This window comes from Sorghum bicolor, chromosome 1 (genome assembly GCF_000003195.3).
Source record: "Sorghum bicolor cultivar BTx623 chromosome 1, Sorghum_bicolor_NCBIv3, whole genome shotgun sequence".
In the NCBI taxonomy this organism is placed as follows: Eukaryota; Viridiplantae; Streptophyta; class Magnoliopsida; order Poales; family Poaceae; genus Sorghum; species Sorghum bicolor.
This window is the reverse complement of record NC_012870.2, coordinates 54616025-54632939: the sequence shown is the minus strand read 5'-3', so window position 1 is coordinate 54632939 and position 16915 is coordinate 54616025. Positions and strand designations below refer to the sequence as shown.

The 16915-nt window shown below is 43.1% G+C and overlaps 1 long non-coding RNA gene across 4 annotated transcripts; it reads right to left on the bottom strand.

Moving 5' to 3' along the window:
• Positions 14268-16512, bottom strand: LOC110434189. Of its 4 annotated transcripts, none has more exons than XR_002451671.1 (4): positions 16228-16512; positions 15061-15299; positions 14901-14949; positions 14268-14529 (listed from the first exon to the last, which is right to left on the bottom strand). It is a non-coding gene; the product is annotated as an uncharacterized LOC110434189 (long non-coding RNA). The 4 variants fall into 4 exon arrangements; XR_002451672.1 differs by having other exon boundaries at positions 15061-15182; positions 16228-16508; XR_002451668.1 differs by lacking the exon at positions 14901-14949 and having other exon boundaries at positions 16228-16508.

Genomic DNA, 16915 nt, shown 5'->3' with positions numbered 1-16915 from the left:
GCAATATCTTGTTCAAATTATAGTTCACCTTCATTTTATAATAAGTCAAACATATTTAATTTTAAATAAGTTTATAAAAAATATACCAAGATCAAGTATAGTTTCATTAAATTCTTTATTCGTACTGTGTTCATTTGAATTTACAGAAGTTAATGGATTTTTTTTTTCTAAAAGGGAATGATTATTAAATTTAGAGAAGTTTAACTTACTACAACGTCAAAGCGAACTATATATATAATTCAGAATAAAAAGTAGCAGTAAGCACTATCGTCGTCATTCCCATGAAGAAGTCTTACACTGAAGAAATGTGAAGAGACTAGATCCCACACCAAGATCTTGTGTTGTACTACGTTAGTACTTATTTTGTACCAAAAAAAAAATCCATATATATATATGCTCCTCCACCTAAAAAATCAAAAAAGGTTTGGTTAGATGGGTACATAAATGCATGTTTGGTGTAAAATTAAGTAGAAGCCAAGTCCTCCTTTTATTTGTTTGTTACTCACAGTATACTTATTAGTGCACGCATCATACTACATTTGCAATGTACTATTAATAATTTAATTAAAGTATAGTGGAAATTATGCTTGTTGACCTCTTCATTTAATTAGACTAGTTTGATGTACATGAACAGGGCCGGCTCCCTCGCGGGGAACACACACAAACACACAATACTGTGGTACACTACAGTTCCCTTCAATTCGAGCTTGCTAGCTAGCTGCCTCTGTCGTTCTATCTGAGGTGGTCTTTGGATTTGCGAATTCCTTTCAGTCCAAACGTTCCTTCTGATCGATGCTTGTCATGATCAGGAACCCCGTCTCCATCTCCCCAACATGCTGCAGCAGCCTGCAGCTGGGGTAGTGGTTGTATTAGGCAGCTACCAGGTAGCTTCCGGCTCTGGTCGAGATGCAAGCAATCCAGCAACCAAGTCATAAGCTCATGTAGACCAGCCGCCATGCTGACATCATCTCTTATGTGGGCACTTGAGTAAGTCACCGTCCGACCCCGGGTTTCTATTTTAGATGTATATAAAAAGCTCCAACTCTGAATTGATTCGCACACGTGGATGCATATATGCATGCTAGTATATATACACACACAACACATATAGTTAGCAGATGACACTACATGTGCTCTGCTTACACTTAACCTCTGATCTGCCCAGCTGCTACTAACTGCTACCTGCTAGCCGAGATCTTGCATTGGCGTGCGTCCACCTAGCTTGGTAGCCATGGCAAACCCTAGCAATGATAAAGGGGGCTCGCCGGCGCCGCCGAGGAGGAGCCGGACGAAGCGTGACCCCAGCGGGGACAAGGTCTACAGCGTGCCGCCACAGGACTTCGCGGACACCGTGCAGAGGCTCACGGGCGCAGCCACCGGTCAGTCCCAGCAGGCTCCGGCACCAGTAGTTGCCGGTGCCGCCGCTGATGGAGCTCCGTCTTGGCGGCGCTCATCGTCGTCTGGGTCGCCACCGCCGGCGGCTCCGGCACTACTGTCGGTGTCGACGGCGAGATCGAGATCCATGCAGGAAGCGTACCTGGCGTGGTGCGCCTCCAATAACGTCGTCCTCAGCCCTGGGACAATGGCAGAGATGATGGAGCGCGGCGCTCAGAGCTAGCTAGCCGGCTCTGAGCTGCACTTCGTAATCCGTTGGGTAACTCCACTGATGATGTCTCATTTTGGATTGTAATCAGTCAGCAAGAGCTAAAAATATATACAGATAGATCGGTACATGCTTGTAATGCATATGCTCACTCGTGATTCGTGAATATATATATATATATAGAAGTAGTGCATGCGGCTTACATGCATGTCTCGCTTTTACTTTCTTGATTGCTTCAATTTTGCAAGCTGTTTACTCATGTGTGTGTGTGTATATATAACGGACTTCAGTTCAGTTTAGCATGCATTTCGGAACAGCTTTTTTGATAGATAAATTCCGAACTTGAGCAAAACTGGAGTACACATGATTTCGTTGGCTTCTTCTTCTTCATTGAAATGCTGATGCCGTGGAGCCTTGCAACAGATAGATAGGGATGTCGACCCATCTGATCATCTGAGTATTTTTGAAATTTGGGCTGTAAACTGGGGTTTTCTTTCTGGTTTCGGCTAGGTAGCTGCAAACTCGGACCAATTGACACTGTCAAACTATATATGGTCTGTTTCCTTTTCTTTTTTCTGAACTGATTAATGTCTGTTGAGCCCAACTGCCCAAGTAGCGCATTTAAAAAAATTAAAACTAGGAATAGGGATACTTTGCTGTGGTTTAATCAACATTATTGCCGTGTATCGCGAAGTCTCTCTATTGGATGGAATTCGGAATAGGGAGTTAGGTCCCCCAAGGTGGAGTGTAGGAGACACGAGAGAGACACACCGAATGGAAAGAAGATGACCAAGAAAGAACAGAACAACTACAAGACGCCATCCTGTCCCGTGCCAGCTCTGAGCGAAGCATTTGGCTAGTACCTTTGATTTGCCCACAGATATATATATACCCCAGCTCTAAACTGAACATGAAGCGAAAAGGCACTACAGGAAACAGCTGCTTTGCCGAGTGTTTATGGCACTCGGCAAAGGCACTACTACACTCGGCAAAGCCTTTGCTGAGTGCCGCATTCGGCAAAGCCTTTGCCGAGTGCCGCACTTGGCAAAGGGCCGGCCCTGGATAAATTTTTCATCGGTAAAGGGTTATTTGCCAAGTGCCTTTTATCGGGCACTCGGCAAAGACTTTGCCGAGAGTCTCCGGGAGCCCTCGACAAAGAAAAGTTGCCGTGACGGCGAATTTCTGACTAACGGTTGCTTTGCTGGGTGTCTCCTAAGAGGGCACTCGACAAAGAAAATTTTTTTCTCCCTAGAGGCACTCGGCAAAGAAATATTTTTTTTTTGAAAATTCTTTGCCGAGTGCCCTCCCTAGAGGCACTCGGCAAAGAAATAATTTTTTTTTGGAAATTCTTTGCCGAGTGTCCTCACTGAAGGCACTCGGCAAAGAAATAATTTTTTTTAAAAAAAAATTCTTTGCCGAGTGTTCTCTCTGGAGGCACTCGACAAAGAAAGAAATTTTTTTGGGGGCCCTTTGCCGAATGCCTGAGTTTTGGAACTCGGCAAAGCATACGACACTCGGCAAAGTTCCGGTTTCCTATAGTGAGGGAAGGGCAATGCCAGATTGCCAATGCAAGGGCAATATAAAAATGAGAGGTACTACATACTGAAATTTTATTTGCATCAGAGATCAGTTCATGTTGTTTTACATTGTTTCCAATTTGACGAGTTACTTTGCATCTTTGCGCTACGCCCCTTTTTCAGTGCTAGTAGTACTTCCGGATCTCCTCCTGCTAGCTGATTCTATAGCTACTTCATTAGCAGCCACAATTTTTTTTTGGTTAGTTCTGTCATATACAAGCAACTTGGATCTCTGGGTAAGAATGTAAGATTGTATCCTTCTTGTTATTAGTGGCAAAGTATTGCTATTTATTGTAATTGTAATGGCTATTGAATTTTGAATGCTTTGATTATAGTAGTGAAGCTCCTGATGGTCTTAATTTAGTCTCAAGAGACATGTTTGCACACCTTGGTGGTAGTTTTTGAATCTTCAGGTCTTAATAGTATAGAGAGTTTCTATCTGTGTATAGATCTTTGGGTTATCCACTCTCAGGTGTAACTTTGCCATGGCGTAGTTCTGTTCTGTTACTTCAGTTCTTGCAGAGAAACGGCTGAGAATTTTCTGTCTCTCCGTGATGATTAGGATCATGAGGTGCTTAGCGTACGGCATTCAAATACTTAGTGATGATGCTCATAAGCATCTTTGTCTTCTGCTGCTGCTGTCTGAATGCTCATAAGCATCTCTGTCTTCTGCTGCTGCCGCTGCTGTGATTTGCTTCATCAAGTGAGGCTTTGTTCTCACCTTCTCGGCAGTCTGAGCTTTGATGGTTGTCAACGTAGCTTGTTTTGAGTTTGCCTTACTTGCACTTCGGATGCGTTTTCGGTTTTGATTCTGGTTAGAGACATGCACTGATTCTTTCAAGTTTTTCAGCGTCACTTAGATTGGTTGTTGGTCTTCTTTGTGTTAATGTGTTCTTGGTGTTCCAAAAAGGTTCTGCCCCTTCAACAATTATTTGTAGACCCTCTGGAGCGGTGGCCTTTCTAACTTGAGACGTTTCTCCCACTTATGAGAAAGTAAAATGTAATAAGTTGCAGATTTTATAGCCTTACTTTTTTTTTCTTCGGAGGCATGTCTGTTAAAAGAGGAGTGGTGGGTCCAGTTTTGGCAGGCTGGCTCTCCACCGTCCCCCAGAAGCGAGCCCAGGCGGGCCAAAACTTACCAAGTTGGATCGATCCAACCTGGGCCAAATTAAAGTATGGTTTGGCCAAACCCCAAGTGCAATGGAACCGGCCCAAACTTTGCAGGCAGATTCTCCGTAACATCAAATCTTGCGGCACATACATAAAACATTAAATATAGATTAAAAAATAACTAATTGTATAGTTTACAAACAAAAGTGCTACAGTGTCCATTTTGTAAAATGTTTTGCAACTAAACAAGGCCAAAGTCCAGCTTTATGGTATTGCTTGTGGGTTCCTTGCCTTAGCCGGTGTCCTAGTCTTTGCAAGGATAGAAATAGTAGTTACTCGAGTAGACATGACATCTAGTCTTGTGACTGCTTGTAATGTGTCTAGTGCCACTTATTAGTTGTGGTAGGCTCGGGTCGTAACAGCCTTGACAGTCTATATGTACACCACCACATGTGATACACTAGAGCACAGTAGGGACCATCACTTGGCTTGTCTAGCCCTCTTCTCACCCCTTTCCGTGGCTAGGATGGTGGAGCATCCCGAAGCAAGCATTATAGTAAAAAGCCTGAGCAACCTAGTAGTTATCTAGAACCCTTAGTATGATCGCTCTACCCTTTACAATTGTATCCCCTTCCTCTTCTTTGGTCATTTCTGACTCTTAACTAGTACACACATGTTCCCGTGGATTCGATACCTTAAAATATTCCACTACAAGAATTATTTTGATCCATGACGGTTTTCTAATGACAGTTTTTGAAACTGTCACTGCATTTATAATCTATGACGGTTTGAGAATTAGGTAGTAACTTTATGACGGTTTCAACCAACTGTCACTCTCGTAGCTATTTGTGATGATTGGGAAGGATCGTCACATATCAATATAGGTGGCATGGGACTTGCATTTCTAACGTGGACATGCTGACCTGGACGTGTACTATAGCAATGTGCTGAAAAAGGGTTGGGAAGGATCGTCACATATCAATATAGGTGGCATGGGACTTGCATTTCTGACGTGGACATGCTGACCTGGACGTGTACTATATCAATGTGCTGAAAAGTCACTCTCGTAGCTATTTGTGATGATTGGGAAGGATTGTCACATATCAATATAGGTGGCATGGGACTTGCATTTCTAACGTGGACATGCTGACCTGGATATGTACTATAGCAATGTGCTGAAAAAGGGTTGGGAAGGATCGTCACATATCAATATAGGTGGCATGGGACTTGCATTTCTGACGTGGACATGCTGACCTGGACATGTACTATAGCAATGTGCTGAAAAAGGGTGGCAAAAAAATGCGCCTGACCCAGGAATCTAACCCACGATCAGCTGATAGCAAACAAAGGACATTACCACTGCAACACTTAGGGCATTTGATAAGGTAACGCATATTAATTTTTTATACTATAATCATTTCTAAAGCTAAAATCACACATTCACTCCCCTTTCCAAAATCAGAACTTTTCCAAGATCCAAATTAAATCTGGGAGGCGGCTGCGGCGCCAGCGGGTTGCAGCGGCGGCTCCGGCGGGTTGCAGCGGCGGCTTCGGCGCGTTGTTGCGGCTCCAGCGCGTTGCGACCGGGGTAGCGTGTTGCAGCAGTGGCACCGGCGGGTTGTGGCGGCTCCAGCGGTGTTGCAGCTGCGGCTCCAGTGAGGCCAGCGTGGTGCAGCTGCGGTGGCGGTTGGTTGTGGCGGCTCCAGCGGGTTGCGGCGGATTTGGTCTGTTGCGGCGGCTCCAGCGGGTTGCAGCTAAGGCTCCGGCTGGTTTTGGCGGCGCCAGTGGGTGAAGGCGGCTTTGTAGGGTTTCGGTGGCATTGGCAGCAGGTATAGCCTGCCCTCTGTAGCTCTCTGGAGGTCTGTAACACCCAAAACCTGATTTTTATTTAATAGGATTTAATTTGATTTAATTAAGCATTTTTGGTGGGCATTTAATCTAGCAAATAAATAATTTTGTGGAAATTTAAAATTCATCATAAGGGTAGAAACATGTTTTTGCATTCATTGTGAGCATAGTATTTTTTTGTGCTGTTGTTTTTTATTTTATTTTATTTGTTTTTGCACAAACTTCTAATTGGAAAATGTTTTGGAAAAGAAAAGAAAAAAAGAAAAGGGGCAAGCCAGCGCTGCCGCAACAGGCGGCCCAGCCAGCCCCCCCCTTGGCCTGTTTCCCCCCCTCACGCGGCCCAATCCCTCTCCCGGCCGAACACGCGTGCCCTCACCCTTCTTCCTTTCGCCGACTGACAGCTGGGCCCCGTCCCTTCTCTCACTGCGACGCGGGACCCGCGCGTCAGCGCCCCTTTCCTTCTTCCCCCAGCCGAGTTCGAACAGGACGCGAGATCCACGCCACCGAATCCTCCCCAATCCCGATTTAGGAGGGATTTGCCTTCCCCGAGCCCCTATAAAGTCCCTAGATCGACTCCGTGTGGCTCCTTTCCCATCTGCGCCGCAAAAACGGAGCCCTAGAAGCTTAGCTCGCCGAGGTGTGGAATCCGCCGAGGCCGCATCCATCCCCCACCGCGGCGCGAGTTCCCAGTCCCCTCTCGGCCCGAGCAACGACCCTAGACGACTCCGCGGTGAGCTTCTCGACCTCCCGGCGTTTTCTGTTCAAAGAAAGGTGCTCGGAGTTGGCCGGACCACGAGCTCCGTCGAGCTCGGGCCCTCCGGCCATGGCGCCACCACGCCGGAGGCCAACCCCTGTGGCCGGCCGCTGCCCGCCTCTCTCTGGCCTGATCTCGGCCGTCCGTTTGAAGATCGACGACCAGGAAACGAGAATACCCCTTCGCGTGCACAAATTGTTAAAGAGACCCTCGGTTTTTCTCAAATAGAACCCGCAGTCCAACACACCTTCCTGCTTATATTTTCTGACTTTGAAAGCGTATTTCACGTAGGGTTGTTTCACAAATACGTTTTCAAGATTTACAAGTTTGCCACTGAAACTGCTTATAAAATACTCATTTTGACTCCGATTTGATCCATTCAAATTTCGTTAGATTCGTATTCACGAGCTCTACATGTTAGAAGTATTATTTCTCTGTTTTGAAACTTTTTATTTTTGCAGTGGCATTTAATTAATTATTTATCTATAGGAAATCTTAGAAAATTCATAACTTCTAGGTTTTAATTCCGATTTTCGTGAACTTTACGTTTGTGTGATCGTAGCGCTGCGTAGAATATTTTGATAAACTTTTATATTTGTTTTACCATTGTGGTGTATTGTTCTAATTATAGCTTGTTTGCATCGTGTATGATTGTCTACATTGGATTGTGTGTTGTTGATTGATGATCGAGTATAGACGTTGAGAGATACGTTGGTGATCGAGATCAATCTTTTGAAGGCCAGCAGTAGGCTCAGAAGAGCTTTGATCAAGGCAAGTATAACTTGGGATCATCCTTGTTATCTATTCACTTATAAATACACATATATATCATATGCATGCTTTCACCTTGTCGACCTTAGCAAAATCATAGATGATTGTTACCTGGATTCCTTGCAACCTACTTGATATGCATTTGGTGTAGATGTGCTAGTGCTTGATATAATCCATGATCTTGTAAGATGATTAATAGCTATGCAATGAACGTTAAAAGATGACAAATAACTATATGAGATGTTATCTGTAAGTGATCACCGGGACAACAGTGCAACCATGAGGGCTATAATGGCTCTGGCTTTAGCTCAGTATGAAGACCTTTTCTAGCTTGTTAGCGGTTACCCGAAAGGACACTTGAGGGGTCTAACTATTTTGGGTATAGTGTGGCCTCTGTCTTTATGTGTATAGGCTGTGAGTCATTGTGCCATTGGAACGGGGGCTCTATATATGCACGCTGGGAAACCTTGCGGCTCTAACATGTTAGACGAACTTTTGAAAGGCTTCATAATGATCCCTGCCGACCTCCCTAGGAAGGGGCTTAAGAGACTAGCTACCTCGGGCGAAAGGGTAAATCATGACTCATGGGTAAAGATGTACAACCTCTGCAGAGTGTTAAAAACTGGTATACTAGCCGTGCTCACGGTTAAGAGCGGCCTTGGGGGTTCTTACACCAACGATGATGAGCTTGTTAAGTTGTTATATTCATTGGATTATCATTTATGCTATGAATTAATTATGCTTACACTTGATCATGTGATTAATGGATTATTAATGCTACCTTGACATTTGCTATCTATTTATGAACATGCTATCCACTATTAAAAGCTAAATGCAGTCAAACCAGTGTCAGCTATTTGAGCCTCATGAACCCCTGGTTATACTTGTTGACTACGATATGTGCTCACTCTTGCAATTTCCCAACACCCTAGGTTATGCAAATGATGATGCTTGGAATGAGGATTACAGTTATGAGTATTAGGCTTGGAGTCAACCAGTCAACGGTGTCCCTGTGTGGTGCTTCCGTCGAGAGCATTGTTTTATCTTAATATCATTATTGTATAAGACTATGTGATTTATTATTGTTCCGCTATGTAATAAACACTGCAATGGTACATTTGAGATTTGTCTACTTATGTGTGTGACTGTTTCTGGAGCACATATGAGTCTTTTATGCATCCTATTTTGTTCTTAAAATATGGGTGTGACAAGCTCACCCATCACCGTGCTCCATTGCTCTGTAGGTCTTCTTCAACCTTGGCCTGGTCAATTTCTTTTTGCACTTTGATTTGAGCCAATGACAGTGAGTTTATCCCATGATTGTGATTTGTTTGTTGTATTTTCTATTTTAGATGGATAGATGATGGATACATGAGGCGCTCTTCACAAATAAGTATGTTGCTGGTGTTAGAAACTTCATGGATTTTGTAGCAGCGAGGTTTCCTGAGGATGCTGCAATTTTGTGTCCATGTAGTCGGTGTATTAACCAGAAATCCATGGGTATAAGAGATGTGGAGAGGCACATATTGCTCAATGGGATGTGCAGTACATATACAAGGTGGATTCATCATGGAGAGAGGAGTGATGTTCATGTTTTGGATGAACCAGTACATGTAGATGCAGATTCTAATCCTTTGGAACCTGAGAACAATGCAGATAGAGTTGAAGATATCTTCACAGACCTCATGGTGGTTGAATTACCTTCTAGTGATGTAGCAGCTGGAGATGGCAATGATGGAGATGGAAACCATGGAGCTGGCAACCATAATTCAGTTTTCGCTGCTTTGATGGAAGAGGCAAAGCATGAGCTTTATCCTGGCTGCAGTCAATTTTCAAAGTTCTCATTTGTAATCAAGTTTCTTCATTTGAAGTCATACTATAGGATCAGCAACTCAGCATTTACTGCACAAATGAAAGTCTTGTGCAAAGCGTTCCAGAGTACAATTGTCTTCCCAACTCATATGAAGAAGCAAAGAAAATGCTACATACTTTAGGACTAGGTTATGTGTCAATACATGTTTGCCCAAACAATTGTGTGCTATTTAGAAAGCAGTATGAAGATCTTGATAATTGTCTAGTGTGTCAAGCTTCTCGATGGAAAGATCCATTGAATAAGAAGGTTCCAGAAAAGGTATTAAGGCATTTTCCTTTGATACCTAGGCTTCAACGGATATTTGCTACCAAGAAAACATCAGAGGAAACATAGTGGCATAAGTTGAATAGGGAACCCAAAGAGAAGGAAATGTCCCACCCTGCAGATGGAGATGCATGGAAAGATTTTGACAATCGCTGGCTAGATTTTGCTAGAGATCCACGTAACATCAGACTTGGCCTGGCTACAGACACTTTCAATCCATTTGGCAATATGAGATCATCTTATAGTATGTGGCCTATTTTTGTGATTCCATATAACTTTCCACCATGGTCATGTATGGAAGAATCAAACTTCATGAGGGCTCTACTGATTCCTGGTCCTAAATCACCTGGGAAGCACTTTGATGTTTTTCTACAGCCTCTTATAGAGGATTTACTTGCCCTTTGGTCTGGTGTTGATACAACTGATTGTCTGACAGGAAAAGATTTTAAGCTTCGTGCTGCCGTGTTGTGGTGCATTCATGACTATCCTGCACTCAGTACTCTATCTGGGTGTACCACCAAAGGTTTCTTTGCTTGTCTCCATTGCGATAAAGATCCTCTGTCTTATTCCATAAGGAGCAAGCTTTGTTACATTGGTCACTGTCGGTTCCTTCCTAGGTGCACCAACAATGAATATGCCTCTCTACATGAAAGCAAAGATAAGCCAGGTACATTCACAACTGATGAGCTGTTACAAGAACTGGATAAAGCTAAGGATATTAGACCGGGTCAAAAAAGGAAACGTTCAGCAGAATGTGTGCCAATTTGGGGTAGGCGGGTTAGCTTGTGGGATTTACCATATTGGCCATCTTTGAAGCTTAGACACAATTTAGATGTGATGCACATTGAAAAAAATGTGTGTGAGAACCTCCTTGGTACAATTCTTGGCATACCTAATAAGTCAAAGGACAACATTAATGCAAGACTTGATCTTGCTGATTTGAACATTAGACCAGAATTGCAGTTACATCTAAATGGAGATGATTATGACATACCTAAAGCTCGATATACATTGACTAGGGACCAGAAGATTGCATTCTGTAATTTTTTGAAGGAAGCCAAGTTTCCAGATAGCTTTGCTGCAAATATTGAACGATGCATTACTGCAGAGGGAACAAGCTTGCACGGCCTAAAAACTCATGACTGCCACATTCTGTTGCAGAGGATATTACCTGCTGGTCTGAGAGGAATTTTGGATGATGATATTTATGAAGCGGTTGCCGAGCTTGGGAAATTTTTAGAGAACTATGCAGCCAAACACTGAACAAAGACATCTTGGTTCGAATGAAGACAGAAATTCCAGTTATACTATGCAAGCTGCAAAAAATATTTCCACCTGCCTTTTTTGATGTAATGGTCCACCTTGCTGTCCATTTGCCTGATGAGGCACTGCTTCGAGGGCCGGTGCAATTTGGGTGGATGTATCCTGTTGAGCGATGATTGTAGACTTTGAAGAGGTCGGTTAGGAATAAGGCACGGCCAGAAGGATCGATTGCTGAGGCTTATGTTGCAGACGAAGCCCTCACATTCTGCTCTAGGTATATGGATGATGTGGAGACTAGGTTTAACAGAGCACCTAGAAATCCAGGATTCTCAGATCCATCGGCCTATGTTGTTGATGTTTTTGGGCACGGTGGTAATCTAATTGGTGCATGTGACCTAGGTTACGCTGAAAATTTTGATCAGATGGTTTGGTATGTCCTCCATAATTGTGATCAGGCCCAGGAATATATAAAGTACGTTCAAACCTCTCTATCTTGTACTTTTGCACATGTACAATTTTATTGTACTTGGTGAATTCTGTTTGTTCACATAATGTTTGAAGGTGAATTACAGCAAGCAGGGGTGCTACTACTGATCTTGATAGAAGGACAAGGCTTGGATTTGCTACTTGGTTCAGGAACCATGTTAGTTGTGTAATACTTAGTTTTTGATATACATTGTGTTTTGGTTAATGATTTGCTAACTTACAGTCCCTTTTCTAGATCTAGAGGTTGAATAATGCCGAAAGTATAGATGGTGATCTGTTTGCCTTAGCATGTGGCCCTGACCCGAGGGTAAGAAAATACTCTTCATGTGTTGTCAATGGTGTTCGCTTTTGTACTGTTTAGCGTGACGAAAATAAAAAGACACAAAACTCTAGAGTGGCATGTGCCAGCGAACATAACAATCAGCCAATTGATTATTTTGGAAAACTGAATGAGATTATTGAGTTGCAATACAACAGCCATGCTGATGGGACTCCAAGAAATGTGATTCTTTTTAGATGTGAGTGGTACAAGCTAGATGGTAAGAAGACCTCACTTAAAGATGATGGACTTTTTAGAAGCATCAACACTGGAACTCTATGGTACAAGAAAGATTGTTTCATATTGGGAACTCAAGCTAAGCAGATTTTCTATTTGCCAGATAATAAGCATGGCCAAAACTGGAAGCTTGTACAAACTTTTAAGCATCAGCATTTATACAATGTGGCTGAACAAGATGCAAGTACTGCTGTGCCGTATCAATAGACAGAGTGCATTGAGGAGAATGGGAGGAGGCCAGAAATAAATCACAATTTACCTGACCTGCCTTTGGACCGAGTTGATGAAGATCGCCAAGTTGTTGCTGGTACTGAAGTTTCTCGAATTATGAGGGAAAATCCACGTATTGCTGAAGATGGTGAATCGTCTAGTGATGAGATAGAGGACGACACGGTTAGGGAGTATTTCAATGATAATGAAGTTGCCCCTTTGGAGGTAGATAGCGATGATGAGTAGTGTGATAAGGATATGTCATTGTGTCCTGTGAACTTATGTTAATGTGGCATGTACTGTGTTTGTGAACTTAAGTCATTGTGACATGTACCTGTGAACTTGAATCATGTGTGTGATCTATCCAATTTACTGTGAATGTGATATATGTGAAATGTTGTAAAAATAGTATCCAAATTGTGTTGAAATGCTGTCAAAATTCAATCCAGATGACTGTGAATGAGATTTTCAGATGACTATGAGTGATAAGAAATTAGGCTTGAAAATACAAAGAAATGGTGTCCAAATTGACAAAAAATTGAGGCCAGCCGGAGCTGGGCTCAAACCTAGGACCTCCAGCAACACGGTCTCTAGAGTTACCACTGCGCTAGTACTCGTAAGTTCAACAAAGCAAAGGAAACAATTCTTTTGAAGGAATTCAATTGCTTCATGGGGCCAGTAATATGAACCCCTTCACATCCCGCATCCACCCAAACATTAACCCCTTCACCTCGCTGTAATTCACCCATTAACCGCATCCACCCACCCTCACATCACCGCTCCACCGCTCCGCCTTCCGCCGCTCCACCGCTCAGACAAAACCCTAGGCCTCCCCGTCCCCGTCCCCTCGTCCTCGCCGCCACCCAGGATGGCAAAACAAGGTAAGAGGCACTGCGTGAGGAACCCAGACACGGGTAAGTTTGTTCCTTCCCCATCCGCCGTGGCCGCTGTTAGACCAAGGCTGCGCAGGCGTCGAAGCAGAAGGCCGTGGAGGCATCGAAGGAGAAGGCCACACCAGCTAAGAAGAAGAAGGCGGCACTGGATTTGAAGAAGGCGGTCGCGCCGACATTGAAGGAGAAGGTCGGGTCGGCTTTGAAGAAGGCCGTGCGCAATTTGAAGAAGGCGGCTCCGGCTTCGAAGGATTCTGCGGCGTCGAGCAATGACTTGGTCCAGTTGTGCTGCAACTGTTTTGAAGGAGGTCACATGTGTGAGAACTGGCTGTACGGCAATGGTCCGGCCTGCATTCCGCAGAGCGCCCCTTGTGTGCAAAGTGGCTGCAGTGGCCTTGAGGTAATCCCTTAGTTTCATTCAGTTCATGAGAGATTTTTCGAATGATACACTACCTATGCTGTTCTGCCATACATGTATTCAGTTCATGAGTTAATAATGTTATGTTCTGAATCATCAGAGCTAAGTGATAGAAATAGTATAAATTGTGAATGATTGTCCTGATAGAAATAGGAGAACTGTTAGTTTGTTTAAATACATATTTCTGAGATTTCATATGCCTAAGTTTCTGTTCATATGCCTAATTAAATCTGTTAGTTTATGTCTTATGTCCTAATTAAATCTGTTAGCTAATGTCTTATGTCTTATGTTGCATATATAAATAGCACTACAAGAATCCTGTGATTTTTTGACTTTCTATTTATGTCATTACATATGAAAATAATGTCACAACATATGAGTTGTGACAATTAGTTGACAAAAAACTATATGTCAAAAAATCACTGTCATAAATGGATCATATGACATCTATATATTCTTTGTCATAAGGTATGACATTGGTTATTTGTCATAATATCTGAGACGTCGCAACCACACGTATTGAGAAGATGCGTCACTGATGTGAAAATAGCTGTAACGCGTATGGAGAAGACGTGTCACTGATGTCACGTCCTTAGTGACACGTATAGCCAAAAGGCGTCACTTATAACAATTTGCAGAAACAAAAAAAAATCTAGATGCACCGTGTACATTTCTGAATCTCATATTTCCCAATATGGTATATTTCATAGCAGTACACAAATATTTCACACTTCACAATACAAGCTCTTGTGATCATAATACATGACAATGTTAAACTGTAAGTGATTACATAGAGTATCCACCAGATCTATGAAGTAACGGTTGCTTTATAGAATAAATGGCCATGCATATACCTCCTAGCCACCTCCTTTCCTCTTAGCTCAATGTAGGCCAACTGCTCCTAGGCTACAACAAAACAACAGATAGTTAATTAAAGGCATAAATGTAAGAAATGTCATTCTACTCAATTTCTACAAATCAGCAGGTAGTTGTTAAGTCTAGAGGTGCATAGATGATCTCCGGTGCAACTTCCAAGTATGTAAACCTACTGTCAATGAATATGAAAATAGCACCTTCAGCAGTATTATTGCTAGGACAGCCCAACTATTAATGATAATTTAGAAGTTTTGGTTCTCAGTAAGAGGAGCAATATTTAGCATATAAGGAAGGAAGCAATCACTAGCTGATTAGAGGGGTTGTGTCGAACACTATAATATGATATTTACCATTCTCTGACTTAACTAGAGTACAATACCAAATAAAAAAGTGATGCTGACCCAATTATGTGGGTCCAGTGTAAATCAACATGGTCTGATGTGTGCATATCTGCAAAAAACAAACTTTACCAAGCATACAACTTATATATTCATAGGCACACTGAAATAAAACTAAATTTTGCTCTCTAAGTTTCATGTTTAGCTACCGTCACTTGCTCACCTGAGATAAGAGCCAAGCAGCTTATGTGCTGCCCACCTGCTTTTGCACAAGAACTGAAGCTGAAACTGTTGCTGGAATCGATAAACAAAGGACCCCCATGTTGCTCTTCTGAACTGTTGAAACTGCAAGGAAAGAGAAGGTAGGATAGATAACTCAAATTATGTTGCTTTTGCTCTTCTGCTCTTCAGACTTGAGAGAACTAGGCTCCAATCAGCATCATCAAACTTGCTAACCTTCCACTGTCATAAGAGAAGACAAGTGGCTGACCTCAGAATAACATACCTGAAACACCTTAAGGCGGTTTTGATGCCTTCTTAACCGGTTTTAATGCCTTCTTGCATGGGCTCAATTCGATGCAAGAGTGTTTACTAAATGCATCAAGTTATCAAAAACCAGTTGCCATGCATTAGGTTGATAGGCATCCAACGTCTACAAGTCATTTAATCTCTCAGCTAGGCCCTCTAGAACAATGATGCATATCCCGTCCCAAGGTTACAAAAAAACTTATGCATCTTGTATCATCTGGTCCCGATCGAGTTCTCATAAACAAAGTACACAAAAGATAATGAAAAAAAGGATTTCTTCCTTGCAAGTTAATTTCTTCAGATTCCGAAATAACCAGACATAACTTGAGATACATGAAGACTGCGGAACTCACAATCCAAAATTAATGAGATGAAACTCAATATCCCAAATTAATTGCCTAATTCCTCACTACCTAGTTATTCTCCATCGTCCTCCTGGCATTACGCATAGACCACATCCAACCAGGGCACAGCAAAGCTGCGCTATGTTTCTAGTTCTAGTTCCCAGTTTTATGAAAAAAAATACCAGCAGTGTTCTGTTTAGCACAGCAGCATTGAAATTGTGGATTAAATTTGGCACCAATCTACTATGCGCACAGCTATCCCCCAAGCTTTCCAGGAGGCCACGCACCTCCAATCTCAGAGATCTAATGCCAAAATCTGGGCAGAGGAACGGCTCCCCCAAGCTTTCCAGGAGGCCACGCACCTCCAATCTCAGAGATCTAATCCATCGCACCTAGGTCTACGATCTCGAGCAGGTGGGCCGAGCGTGGATGCACACACCGCCCGTCCCGAATCCTGATCCAACAGAAAGAGCAGAGAAGAGGGAAGAGAGGACCCCGCACGAGGGACAGTCAGCTACCTGCTTCGTCGGATCCCTAGGGTTCTGGTGCCGGCCGGATCGCCGCCGGGACGACGGGCGTACGAGTCTTGGGGGCGAGGACCTCCGGTAGCGCGCCGACTCGTAAACCGAGTGTGGGGGAGGGGGGAGCAGAGGGAGACGCGGCCGCCGGAACCCTGCTCTTGACGACGAAGCCGCGGGGGGAGGCGGCGGGGGGAGGTGGAGTCGGGCTGGGGTTGGGTCGCCACAGCAGCTGTGGCTGGGGAGGCGCAAGTTCGAATGAATCGGGGCAGCCCGAGCGATGCGACGGCAGGTGTTAGTTTTCCTCGCCGGGTTCGGGTTTCCGCAAGTCCAAGGCCTTGTTTAGTTTCCAAAAATATTTCACATTTTTCATCACATCGAATCTGAAGCACTAAATATAGATAGAAAATAACTAATTACACAGTTTACCTATAATTTATGAGACAAATCTTTTAAGCCTAGTTAGTCTACGATTGAATAATATTTGTCAAATATAAATGAAAGTGGTACTATTTATATTTTGCAAAATATTTTAGAAGTAAACAAGGCCTTAGTTCCAAAAATATTTTGCAAAATTTTTCACATTCTCCGTCACATCGAATCTTGCGATACATGCATGGAGCACTAAATATAGATAAAATAAATAACTAATTACACAGTTTACCTGTAATTTGCGAGACAATTCTTT